Source organism: Pelobates fuscus, chromosome 11 (genome assembly GCF_036172605.1).
Source record: "Pelobates fuscus isolate aPelFus1 chromosome 11, aPelFus1.pri, whole genome shotgun sequence".
Taxonomy (NCBI): domain Eukaryota; kingdom Metazoa; phylum Chordata; class Amphibia; order Anura; family Pelobatidae; genus Pelobates; species Pelobates fuscus.
Window position 1 is genome coordinate 21178524 of NC_086327.1, and position 14618 is coordinate 21193141.

Here is a 14618-nt window from a genome sequence, read left to right on the forward strand (position 1 = left end):
GCAGGCTGGGACTCGATTCTTGGCAGCAGCACTTCCGTTACCTTACACTCGGAAGTTGTAGCCTCCATCTTGGTACACCCAGAAGGCTAGCACTATAGGCGGAGTCCGCCATGTTTGTACACCGCGCGTGCTACGTGAGAGCTGGCTGGAGCACCATCTTTGTAGAGCGCGCTAGAGGGGGTAGTGGCGGCCATCTTTGTACACCCATGGTGTTTGCATTACTGGGCATTGGGCACTATCTCTCAGATACTCAGCCATCTTGTTTTCCTGGACACATCATGTCTTCACACCCTGCAGTATATAGCATTCACATTCTGCTTCCCCTATGATTAGCTTAATTATTTCTTACAGCAGATTATTGTGACATGCTGCAAGGCCAGCACTTTTCATGCACTGCACATAGCTATAAAGGGCTGGCTATTGTTTTTGAGCAGTACGGCTGTTACCTGGGATCCCTGGCAGTCTGTGGTCCAATCCCACTTCACAGACAGTGCACTGCAGTGGTTATGGTGCCAGTTGTTCCATAATAAATTGTCAGTCAATTTACAAAGTGTATCCCACCTGGCTGTGTCCGCCTGTGGCCATTCTGGTCTGCAGAGATACGCTAAAGCGGTAACTCTCAAAATAAATTTAAAAAAGTGACATACCTTGAAATAGTCCCTTGGTGCACTGCTTAGGGTCAGTTTCTCCAACCAGTAGCATCTTGTTCTGATCCATGGGGACTGTCCTATACCATAAATCCCTCTCCAGCAGAGGGTTTATATGTTGAGTACTTTATCCCCACCCACAGTTCGTGTTATCACATAATGTGGCTAAACCGCTGCCTGTTTGTCAATTTCCCTGTTTGTTTGTATGTGTTTCCCTTGTATTTTCGTGTTTGTACCCGCTCCCCATTCGGGAGGGCTGCCGCGAAGGATCAGTTTGCCTTCCGAAAGGGGACCACCCCAATACCCCATTTAGAACACTGGGTTAGAACGTTCTCACTTCGCATCATAAGTGTCAAACCGCAAGGGAAGCAATTAATGAGTGCTTCCCTGGGTGGACGCTATTCGTACAGATGAAAAGCCACAGGGGGGAGCATTTGTGGATTGTTTCCTGACTCGTTTGTCTCTGAACGAGGACCTCCCCAATGCCCCATTAGAACATTAACACCAATCAATCAGAACGTTCACACTCGCAACATAAGTGTGAAACCGCAAGGGAAGTAATTAATGAATGCGCTCCTGGGTGGCCACCATTTCGTATAGATGAACGCCGTCCAAGGGGAGCATTTGTATCCCGAAAGGAGACGCTTCCCTTGCAGGGTTTCACACAGGCACCTCGCAAGCGGAGACTGGTCGAGGAACGCCCCGCTGTGAGGGTCCCTGAGGTTTGTGTGGACACTTCTGGGACACTAGCTAGGTTGGCAGGCTTTTCCGTACCTGCAGGGACAAAGAGACCAGCTTTTTCCCACGGGCAGGCTTTTCTGTGCCTGGGAGACAAAGGGATGGTCTCTTTTTCCCACGCCTGGACTCCCAGGCACAGAGGCTTCTAGGAAGAGGACGGTTGGTGTGGGAAACCCTGTGGTTTCAGTGGCGGGCTTTGGGGACAAAGGGAACGGAGTCCCTTCCCACACTTGGACCCCAGGGAGAGGGAGGATCCAGGGATGTGTTCCTGTATTGTTGTGTGGTAGACCCCTTGTACGGGGTTATGCATAAAAGCCGACTGTGGCCAATAAAATTGTGTTGTACCTCCAGAACTCGGTGTCGTCCAGTTACTGGGGGGAATGGGTCTTTTATCATTATAAGTGGTTTCTGAGTGGCTGAAGGAAGGAATTAGCGGAGATGACCAGTCGGCTTACCCGGGGTCCGCTACACATAATATGATTGGAACTGTATTACAAACCAGTAGCAGCTGTAAGAAAATTACTTTCAGTAGTGAAGATCCTCCTATACGATAAACCAGAGAGTCATGAACTGCTTTAACCTGAACCCCCACTGGAGGAGCCCTCAATGAACAATGAACACACATGTGTAAAGAACTACCTTAATATTTACATTTTTTATTTTTGTAGTGCATAGAAACATAACATCACGCATGAGGTACCCCAACGGCATTCTTCTCGCAGAGTTTCATCACTTATCACAGTGGGGTGTTCAAAGGTACATGCACAGAGTTTTTTGTTATATATGAGGCTGTCAATCACGTGTGTACATAACAGTTTAACCTGCGTAGACTTAGTATAGGTAATAATGTAAGTAGGTTAGGTAAGACAGGAATATTAAGCATTAAACATGACTCGGATGAATAAATTCTGCTTTACGTGTTAAAGAAAACATTATTGCAATAGCCAATGTCGATAATGCATGACTGTCCAGTACTTATATCTCTTTAGACTTGGTGTGGCTATGGGCTAAGTTAGGTAATGTTGTAGGCCACTGATGTCTAGTTCGCCGTATTGCAGATGCACATCTAGGTCAGCTGTGTAACTAGATTAATCGCTTGGGAGGCATTCAGTATGAGTTAAAGTTAAAGTCACATTTGGTGAGTCTCTGGCTTTTGAGCAATCATAGCAGGTATCACAGCAGGTACCGTGTGGTATGTGCCGTCTGGGCTAGCCGCCGGCTGCTCGTCTCCACCCCACTACCTTAATATTTAAATGCGTAACAACATAGTAAACTGTATTCATGTCTAGAGGCGTGATGTAACTTTGTGCCAATCAAGAGTTAACACATTTTCAAAGCACTACATCTTGCGGGCCATGAATTCAGCCAATCATCCCCTAACTGTCATTATTTTATGTCTGTTCAAAGCTCATGATTTCTCAGTAATTTGCTGCGGAGCCAAAAATTAATTTGTTGGGGAAAAAAACAGAAAATACGAATGTCCACGAAATATTACAGCCAATTAGTAATGCATAAAACAAAGATTGGGACTATCGCCTATACATGGTTTTATCAAAAGGTAAAAAAAAAAAATTCCATCAGCGGCCATACTGTAAATCAAGCATGTTAAACTCAAAGGCTAGCACGGGCCACATAAACAAGGTTGTACTAAATCCCCGTTCTCCCTCTGTACTAATTCCCAGTTCTCCCCTCTATACTAAATCCCAGTCCCCCCCCTCTATACTAAATTCCAGTCCCCCCCTCTGTACTAATTCCCAGTCCCCCCTCTATACTAAATCCCATTACCCATCTCTATACTAAATCTCAGCCCCCACCCCTCTACTAAATCCCATCACCGCCTCTACTAAACCCTGGCCCTTGTTTTAAAAAAACAAAAAAACAATATCAGCGAACAAGCAGACTCCACTCGCATTGCTGCTGCCAGTATGCAACTCTGGAGTCCAGCCTCTGGTATACCCCAAAAGGCGCTGTCAGCACCCTGTGCCAAAGTGGATCCTTCCGCTACTCCTTGAAAACCTGTGAAGGTGGAGAACGTTGATGTCACGTCGGAATGTGACGTGGCATGGCGTGCCTCCGTGCCCCTTCAGGTCCTCCACTGTCCAGCCGCAGCTATCGCAACACTGATCAACACATACAGACACGCTGACAGACACACACTCACTCTCTGACAGACACTCTATGACAGACAAACACACACACTCTCTGACAGAGACACACACTCACTCTCTGACAGACTCACACACACACACTCTGACAGACTCTCTCTCACACACACACACACACACACACACACACACACACACTCTCTGTTAGACACACACACTCTCTGACAGATAGGCACATACTGACAGACACACACAAACTGACAGACACACACACATTTCCACATTCTTGCACACACCAACATCATTTGATTTATTGCTCCCTACCTTTGGGAGCTGGTGTGGGGCCTTCTCTCTCGGGAGCTCAGTCTACCTGCTCCTCATTGCTCCCTTACGCGCGCAGTTTAGTGATGCCGGGTGCCGGAATAATGTCATGTTCTGGCACCCGGTATTACTACAGACGGCGCGCGCGAGGTAGCAGTGAGGAGCAGGAAGACTGAGCTCCCTCGCTGCCGCCAAGGACCTCTCCTTCGGCCAGTACCGAGTACATTTGAGCAGAGTAGGCACCTGCAATGTGGGGCGAGCAGGTGCCTACTCTGCCTTAGTGATCATGGCAAACTCGCGGCTTGCGGGGCAGCAAAGATGTCCATTGTGGGCCGCATGCGGCCTGCTGGCTGTGTGTTTTACATGCTTGCTGTAATCATACCTCCCAACATTTCAAATGGACAAAAAGGGACACTTTAATTTTAGGGGTGTGACTGGAGATGTGACCAGGGGTTGGGCTGTTCTGAGAAATTTTAGGTGACTTACTAATAGTTTATGCAGCTAAAATGTAATTTAGAAGAAAGTGTCTTATTTACACAGACTGGTTTCTAAACACATTTATTGTAGTTTAAAGACACATTACTCTGAGTGTTATTGCTGTGGAGTTCTGTTATACAATCAGGCACAACAACATGGAGTTTCTAGAGAAGAGGGACATTTGGGAGGTATGTAATAATCAGTAATAAAACTGATTCCAAAGCCAGAATTGAGTATTTTTTGCCCTTTATTCAGTCACCAAGAGATGACCTGGCGAAAGTTGCAGCCTTCCTAGGTCTTTGTCAAGCCAAGAGAGCAAGGCTGCCATCAGAAATGTTGTGGTCCCTCACACAGCTCAAGGTCTGGGCCCCCAGGGGCTCGCCTCCAAGCCCACGTTCAGGGCCCGCTTCCAAGTGCACCCACAAGGCACACATCCAAGTCCATCCACAAGTGTATACAGAGTATGTGTGTTGCTGATGTAGTGTGTGTGTGTATTGGATGCAGTGTATGCAATATGGATGTATTGTGTGTGTACCTTGGACACTGTGTGTTAGTGTATGTGTAGTGGATCCAGTGTGTGTGTGTGTGTGTGTTGAGGATGCAGTGTGTGTTTGTGTAGTGGATGCACAATGTGTGCTTTGTCAGGGTATTTATATCGGCAGACATTTTGTGCTATGATAGAAATACAAAGTATATATTCTGAAGTCATTATTGAACAGACCAGACTCCATTTTGTTATTTTCAAGTTTCAAGTTAACAAAGAGACACAGAATGTCTATCCTTTCTCTAAAACTGACCGCTTTGCCCGAGCTGAATGGAATGTGTAGTATAAACAAACCAAACAGATAAAGAAATGAGAACTGGGGATGGATAGACTGTCTAGGTGCTAATGGAATAGAATAAATTCTAAACCCAGACATAGGTGACAGAGAAGTTTAACCCCTTAAGGACCAAACTTCTGGAATAAAAGGGAATCATGACATGTCACACATGTCATGTGTCCTTAAGGGGTTAAAGGACCACTCTAGTGCCAGGAAAGCATACTCGTTTTCCTGGCACTAGAGTGCCCTGAGGGTGCCCCCACCCTCAGGGACCCCCTCCCGCCCGGCTCTGGAAAGGGGAAAGGGGTAAAAACTTACCTTTTTCCAGCGCTGGGCGGAGAGATCTCCTTCTGCTCTCCTCCTCCGATCCTCCTCTTCTCCTCCCCGTCGGCTGAATGCGCACGCGCGGCAAGAGCTGCGCGCGCATTCAGCCGGTCACATAGGAAAGCATTCATAATGCTTTCCTATGGACGCTGGCGTGCTCTCACTGTGAAAATCACAGTGAGAAGCACGCAAGCGCCTCTAGCGGCTGTCAATGAGACAGCCACTAGAGGACATAGGGGGAAGGCTTAACCCATTCATAAACATAGCAGTTTCTCTGAAACTGCTATGTTTATGAAAAAATGGGTTAACCCTAGAAGGACCTGGCACCCAGACCACCTCATTAAGCTGAAGTGGTCTGGGTGCCTAGAGTGGTCCTTTAAATAATTACATTTTACTTTCTATATGTACAAAGTCCCATTGTATTAGGGGTCATTTGTAGTATCACAAACTGTCATATTAGAAATTATAGCAGAATATGCAGACACATAGTCTGAAGAAAATTCAAGAAAACTGTGTGATCTGACAGAAGATTTGAGTTAGGGCAAACATAGAGATAAGCCAAAATGACGTCAAAATAGCCACCAGGAAAAGTTAACTCTTTCCTGGATAGGTATGTTTAGTGGGATGAGACTGCCATCTAGAGTCCAAATACTAAAATGGTTACCTAGAAGGGAACCACACCCACAGTATTGTGATTGGTTATCACCTAGAGAAATTTCCCCTTAAAAAGTTAAGAGATCCAGGCATAGGGAGTTCGATCAAGGCTAAGAGGAGGATTCAAAGATTGAAGCAGTCGGGGGCAAGACACTCCATGCAGAGCAAGAGAGAAACATTCCTTGACACTTAGCTACCTGAGAATATCTATTTACTGGTAATTATACTGAATTCATTAATTAATATAAATAAAATAAAATAAAAAATTAATAGCATGATATATGACTGAATAAATCACGATTAGATTTCAATATTTAGAAATCTTAATTACTAAAGAATATATATATGGTTATAGCATCCCATCTGCAGCTGGGATTAATATAGCCATTAATGTATTTGTGTGATTAATATCACATGTTAGCATATCGTGACATTTATCCAGCTGTATTGATTTGCTCTAAAATAAGATAAAATATCTGTTAGACAAATTAATTAAATATCAGCTTATAAAACATATAGATTTCTTCTCATTGGATGGATTGAAGGAAGTGGTTACTGACTGTTTAAATATTATTTTATTTAAAATTACATAGGAGTAGATCTTAAATCCCTAGAAGAGGTCTAGCCAGCATTGCAAGGGTTATTTCTAACTGCCAGCTGAAAGTTTTTATTGCTTTATTGCTCTACACTGCAGCTCTGTGTGTGAGTCTCACATTCCTTCTCTGTGAAGCCCATCATAAATCTTCTTGACAAATGCTATGTTAACCAGGGGAAGCGTAAATTGCCACATTGTATTGCATATTGTTTTATACAGAATATTCATTGATTATTATCACGCATGTTACTTATTATTATTATTATTTGAATATAAAAATAAACTATCTATATTTATAACAATTGTGATTTATTATATGATATACATTTCACTTATAACGATACGTTCTTTGGGATCTGAGAATTAAATTAGTGGGTAATTATCTCTGTTTACTATTATTATCCCATAAATATCCCCACAGCTTGAATGTAAGCATGTATTTGTATTGAGTATGTATGTGAATGTTGGTGTCTGAATGCAGGCGTGCATTTGTATTTAGTCTATACACTTCCACAGACACTGATACAGATGCACAGACACACACACTGACAAGCATGCAAATAAACAGAAACACAGATACACACACAGTTACACACACTGACACAGATACACATACTGACACACACAGACACGTTAGACACACACAATGACACAGTTATACACACAAGTCTTTAGTCTAAAAAACTGAAGTTATTATGCACATTAAAATTAAAACTTGGACTTAAAAAACAAAAAGCGGGGAGCGGGGCTTGGAAGCCATACTGGATGGTCGCAGATCAGTGGAGCTCTAGCCAGAAATGGCTGTTAACGCAACTTTAACCCCTTAAGGACACATGACGTGCCTGACACGTCATGATTCCCTTTTATTCCAGAAGCTTGGTCCTTAAGGGGTTAAGGGTGATAAAACCCTTTTTCCAGACATACCTGTACTGGGACCACATTTGGTACTCACTGGGTGACTTTGGAGCGAATTCCGTGTCTCGCCACCTAAGCAGATCATGATTGCGGCCTGTGGGCTCTCGGTGGGAGAAACGGCCGATTTTTCCGTCCGAGGTTGCCCAGGCTCTTTTCACCACGGAACATCGGAGCTTCGTATTCCCCCCTTTGGACCGGTGGGGGACATCCCAGTCCCCACTGGGTCACTCTTGTGGCTCACTCTACAAATAACCAACACTACTGAGGAGCTGGAGGGTTGTGGCCTACCTCTTAAGATGGCTGCCACGCTGAGGTCTGATGTATTCCCTCAGCCTCATCCGACACACGTGGACCCACTACTTCAGGCCCAAGACTGCCTATTTGTCCGATTCTGGGAGAAGCTATCCGCACGGGCACCTGCCTTACCTACTACTCCTACATGCCGAGCAAAGGCTCTCCTGATCCGCTCAGATGACAAAGGACACAGAGCTGGGCTTCCCCCAAGCATCCCCCACACTACATCGTGGAGGCGAAGACACAAGCGGCTGGCACTTAAACGCCAAAGGTACATGTCACATACCTGCTCCCGTGGACAGCGCAACCAACCTGGCCCACTGAGGCAAAGGTTCCCTGACAAGCGAGGCTGGTCGTAAGGGACTGGAGGTTGGCTAACACAGCCCATGGCCATCAGATGTGGTTTAAAGCTGGAGAGCCTCATAATGCAGTGCCTAGTGATGTGGGCCCGGCAGGGCCATCTCTACTGGAATACAGCTCCCTCATGACAATGTCTCGCCATCTGTGGGTAGTGGCTAACCTTCCATCTTTATTATCACATGAACGCTTGGTAAAATGTCATAGCCTAAATGTTTGTTTTATTCTGCATGCAAAAATCAAGAATTCAAGAAACAAAACAAAAAGCATAGTAATCAATTCAGCTGAAGGGGATGCTAACTGACCATTGCTGACCATTGCTATAAGACCTTCTAAATGTTTGTCTTTAATTACTTATGACAGGCTCAATGATGCATTGACCTCGTTCAGTATCTCTATAAGTAATCGTCGATCTTGTGTTGTTGTCACAAAAAATGTCGGGTTATTAAAACGAATAATCCATTGCTTTTGGTAGCTTAGAGAAGAATTTAGTTAGACATATTTGAATGTTGTTGAAGGTGGTGAAGCTTTTTTTTTTTAACCTGTTTCAGTCAAATTCTATTGTTATATTATTATATTTTGGTAGCCAGAGGCGGCTCTAGACTTTATGAGGCGAAACGCAAACATGAGGCCCCACTAACAAAAAAGTGTCACATATACACATTGATGCACTGTCTACCTGTGTATGTGCCTGAGAGTGTGTCTGACAGAGAGTATCCTTGTGTGTGTGAATGTATGTCTCTGTGAGCATGTTTGCGTTTTTGTCTGAGACCCTATGTGTATGGGGTAGCTGCTTGAAGTGTGTTGTGTGTATGGGGGGGCGGTGATGGTGAGAGGGAGAGGCGGGTGATGGTGAGAGGGGGGTGATGGTGTGGGGAGTGATGGTGTGGGGGTGATGGTGAGAGGGAGAGGGGGGTGATGGTGAGAGGGAGAGGGGGGTGATGGTGAGAGGGAGAGGCGGGTGATGGTGAGAAGGGGGTGATGGTGTGGGGGTGATGGTGAGAGGGGGGGTGATGGTGAGAGGGGGTGTGATGGTGAGAGGGAGAGGGGGGTGATGGTGTTGGGGTGATGGTGAGAGGGAGTGATGGTGTGGGGGTGATGGTGAGAGGGAGAGGGGGGTGATGGTGAGAGGGAGAGGCGGGTGATGGTGAGAAGGGGGTGATGGTGTGGGGGTGATGGTGAGAGGGGGGTGATGGTGAGAGGGAGTGTGAGGGTGAGAGGGAGAGGGGGAGTGATGGTGAGAGGGTGAGAGGGAGAGGGGGGTGATGGTGAGAGGGAGTGATGGTGTGGGGGTGATGGTGAGAGGGAGAGGGGAGGGTGATGGTGAGAGGGGGGTGATGGTGAGAGGGAGAGGGGGGGTGATGGTGAGAGTGAGAGGGGGGAGATGGTGAGAGTGAGAGGGGGTGATGGTGAGAGGGGGGTGATGGTGAGAGGGAGAGGGGGTGTGATGGTGTGGGGGTGATGGTGAGAGGGAGTGATGGTGTGGGGGTGATGGTGAGAGGGAGAGGGGAGGGTGATGGTGAGAGGGAGAGGGGGGAGATGGTGAGAGTGAGAGGGGGGGTGATGGTGAGAGTGAGAGGGGGGGTGATGGTGAGAGGGAGAGGGGGTGTGATGGTGAGAGGGAGAGGGGGGTGATGGTAATGTGAGGAGTAGAGGGGGGGTAATGTGAGAGTGAGAGGGGGGTAATGTGAGAGTGAGAGGGGGTAATGTGAGAGTGAGGGTAATGTGAGATTGGGGTAATGTGAGAGTGAGGGGGGTAATGTGAGAGTGAGGGGGGGTAATGTGAGAGTGAGGGGGGGGTAATGTGAGAAGGAGGGGGTGATGTGAGAAGGAGGGGGTGATGGTGAGTGGGGTGAGGCTGAGGGTGGTGACGAAGGGTTATGCTGAGGGTGGTGGGGGGTTATGCTGAGGGTGGTGGTGCTGAGGGTGGTGGGGGGTGATGCGGAGGGTGGTGAGGGGTGATGCTGAGGGTGGTGAGGGGGGTGATGCTGAAGGTGGTGGGGGTGAGGCTGAGGGTGGTGGGGGGGTGAGGCTGAGGGTGGTGGGGGGGTGATGCTGAGGGTGGTGATGGGGGTGATGAGGGGGGGGGTGATGCTGAGGGTGGTGATGCTGAAGGTGGTGGGGGGTGAGGCTGAGGGGGGTGGGGGTGAGGCTGAGGGGCTGATGCTGAGGGTGGTGGGGGGTGATGGTGAGGGGGGTGGGGGGTGAGGCTGAGGGTGGTGGGGGTGATGGTGAGGGTGGTGGGGGTGAGGCTGAGGGTGGTGGGGGTGGTGGGGGGAGAGGCTGAGGGTGGTGGGGTGATGGTGAGGGTGGTGGGGGGTGAGGCTGAGGGTGGTGGGGGGTGAAGGTGGATGGTGAGGCTGAGGGTGGTGGGGTGATGGGGGATGGTGAGGCTGAGGGTGGTGGGGGGTGATGCTGAGGGTGAAGGGGGTGAGTCTGAGGGTAATGGGGGTGATGGTGAGGGTGGTGGGGGGTGAGGGTGGTGGGGGTGAGGCTGAGGGTGTTGGGGTGATGTTGGTGGGGGTGAGGGTTGTGGGGGGTGATGGGGGATGGTGAGGCTGAGGGTGGTGGGGGATGCTGAGGGTGAAGGGGGGGTGAGGCTGAGTGATGTGGGGGTGATGGTGAGCCTACCTTAATTTCCCTGGTGGTCCAGTGGGCTCCCTGGTGGTCCGGTGGCCACTGCTCCCGGTCTGCAGCTCCGCAGAGCTGCAGACCATGTAATCTCACCAGACCATCAGAGCGTTACTGTGGTAACCCGGGGCAACGCTCTGATTGGTCGGTTTTCACGAGACACATGGTCTGCAGCTCTGCTCACTGCGGAGCTGCAGACCGGTGTCTGCGGTGGCCGGCCGGGCAACCAGGAGGGGCCTCGCACCCGGCGACATACCGGGCAAGCCGCCGGGCCCCCTCCTGTGTCAGGTCCTCGGTCACTGACCGAGTACCTGACACACTCTGCCCACAGACGGCTTAGGCGGCCGCGAGGCCCCAGCCAGTGCGAGGCCTTAGGCGGCCGCCTAAACCGCCTAATTAGAGAGCCGCCTCTGTTGGTAGCACATCAACATTCATGCATTCTTGGTGGAATTAAAATGACACTTCTGGTTGAACTTGACCTGCATTTTTAATGCATTATATGGCAAAAAATATAGTAAAGTGGCACTTTCATTGTCTGGGGCTTTGCAGAATGTGACATTGCCACCGGGGGGGGGGCAAGGAAAGGTGAGTTCTACTTACCTGAACCTGTCCCTTGTGAGTGCTGCCATCTTCTCCCGGTGAGTCCTCTTCAGCCCTTCAACATGAGCGAGAGTACAGCATTGAGGTCTATGGAGGGTCCTGCAAGACTGCGAATCCTCCATAGACAGAGCCGTCACTAGTGATAGATGGGTGGACTGACACTTATACAGGGAGTGCAGAATTATTAGGCAAGTTGTATTTTTGAGGATTCATTTTATTATTGAACAACAACCATGTTCTCAATGAACCCCCAAAAATATATCAAAGCAATTATCAATTATCAAAGCATTAATATCAAAGGTTACTGATTGCACAAGGTTTGATTTCCTGTTGGTAATTACAAGGCATTTCATTTGATTAGCTAGGTGCTTGCTATTGTTGATTAATTAGCTATTGTTTGCAAATAAGCAGAGGCCTACCCAGATGTTCCTAGTGGGTGGTGCCTTTAGGAGTTATATAAGGGTTGTAGATATGAGCTTGCCAGCTGTGTAGCAGGGTACCTTGGTTGGCTCCAGGTAAGTTGCAAGGTGTATCGTTTGAGCTGGCTGGAAGTCGTTTGTGGCAGCAATTTGGGAGATCAAGCCAGGAGCTTACATAAAGAAGGTCCAGCTGCCATAGAGCTCAGGCCCTGCCCCCCTTGAAAGCCTTTTCATGTTTTACAGTCCACAGTTTTTTTACACCCAGTATTGTCTTTACAAAGGCTTCTTAAATTCACCTACCCCCTGTTTTCATCAGTCCTTGTTTTCCAAACGTTTCTCCCATGTTTTTTTTTTTGTTATTCTTTATTTTGGTTGTGCATGTGGTTACAGGTTATTAACAGACGCCACAACAGCGTATTTCAAGATTAACAGTAGTTACGTAGTGGCATAGAAATTCGCACATTTTTTTGTTATATATCATGTATGACTAAACAGGTATGTCGTCGAAATATGTTTAACTCGAATAGAATAAAATAAAATAAAACAGCAATGTTTTCACAAACACCACAACAGCGTATATTAACATATATCAACATAGATAAGGAGTATGACAGTGGTTTGCATGTTCGCACATTTTTCTATATAGAAGTATGGTTATGCTGTTATCGCCTGTGGTACATTTATCGTTTAGCCTTAGTATTAACAGACGCCGCATTAGCGTATCTCAAGATTAGCAGTAGTTACGTAGCGGCATAGAAATTCGCACATTTTTTGTTGTATATCATGTATGACTAATTGGTTATGTCGTCGAAATATGTTTAACTCGAATAAAATAACATAAAATAAAACAGCAACGTTTTCACACACCCCACAGCAGCGTATATTAACATATATCAACATAGATAAGGAGTATGACAGTGGTTTGCATGGTCGCATATTTTTCTATATCTAAGTATGGTTGTGCTGTTATCGCCTGTGGTACATTTATCGATCAAATACATATATGGTAAAGTGAAGGTGAAGTGACCCCTAGGTCTCATAGCAGTGCTTATTTCTGCAGTGCTTTTGCTTGGGGTTAAAGGTACTTGCATGTCCGAGCCTTGGGTTGTAGGTAGCTTGGTAGTGGGGAGAGTCGTCTAAACATTCACCTCAGCTAATATTCCGGCCAGCTGGGTATGGCTGTAAGTCCTGAGGGGGGCATGGGTACCTCGCTCGAGGACACCTGGCACGGTCAGCCAATGCCTCGGCTCGGCAGAGCCATACCGTCCCTGGAGGATCCCGATCTCTTCTGGGTGTGTCTCTGTGGCAGGTCAAGCTGTGGGTTTCGTCTGGCTGCTCGTTTGGAGTCTATGCAGCGTCTGGAAGATGGAATGCCCCTTCGGTCCTGGTGCTGTATGAGGGCTGGTACTGTCTGACCACGAGCCTGGAGTCCTGTAGGGTCCAGGGTCTCCCCTGTTGGGGTGGTGCGTCGGGCCTTCTGTGGGTCAGGTGTGTGTCGTCGCGTTTTCTTTGCGGCCCTCCGCTTGTGTGGCCTGTACCTGTGGGTCTGGACCCGTAGTGCCCTCAGCCCAGGCGGGCGTCTCATGCGAGGTGCAGGTGTGAGGTGCAGCGTCATGCCTTTCCGAGGTTTCCCAGGCCTCCCTGTGCTGTAGGCTTGATCTGTAAGTGGTGTTTGCTCAGACACCCCTGGTTGCGTGCGGGCCATGAGCCGAGCCCAGAAGCTATCGAAAATAGCGTTGAGTGAGTCTCTAGTATTGAGTTCGGGGCTAGTCACTTCAGGCTGCAGCATTCGCATGCCGCGTGTATCTGAGTCCGCTGAGACCGCCATCTTGAAGACCTTCTCCTCCATTCTGTCTGTGCGTTTCTCCCATGTTCACTATCTTTCTTTTGTGTCCCCATTCTCATTATGCTCTACTGTTTCCTTTGTACTGTCTCAATGTAGTCTCCCATTGCACTCTTCCTATCTCTCGCAGTGTCTCTCTCTTTATATCTCCAATCAAACTTTCCCTATCTCTCCCAGTGTATCTCTGTATCTTCCATTGCACTCTCCCTAGCTCTCCCAATGTCTCTCTCTGTATCTCGCATTGCACTCTCCCTATCTCTCCCAGTGTCTCTCTGTATCTTCCATTGCACTCTCCCTATCTATCCCAGTGTCTCTCAATATCTTCCATTGCACTCTCCCTATCTCTCCCAATGTCTCTCTCTGTATCTCGCATTGCACTTTCCCTATCTTTCCCAGTGTCTCTCTGTATCTTCCATTGCACTCTCCCTATCTATCCCAGTGTCTCTCCATATCTTCCATTGCACTCTCCCTATCTATCCCAGTGTCTCTCTCTGTATCTCGCATTGCACTTTCCCTATCTTTCCCAGTGTCTCTCTGTATCTTCCATTGCACTCTCCCTATCTATCCCAGTGTCTCTCCATATCTTCCATTGCACTCTCCCTATCTATCCCAGTGTCTCTCTCTGTATCTCCCATTGCACTTTCCCTATGTTTCCCAGTGTCTCTCTGTATCTTCCATTGCACTCTCCCTATCTATCCCAGTGTCTCTCCATATCTTCCATTGCACTCTCCCTATCTATCCCAGTGTCTCTCTCTGTATCTCCCATTGCTCTTTCCCTGTGTCTCTCTGTCTCGCATTGCACTCTCCCTACCTATCCCAGTGTCTCTCCATATCTTCCATTGTACTCTCCCTATCTATCCCAGTGTCTCTCCATATC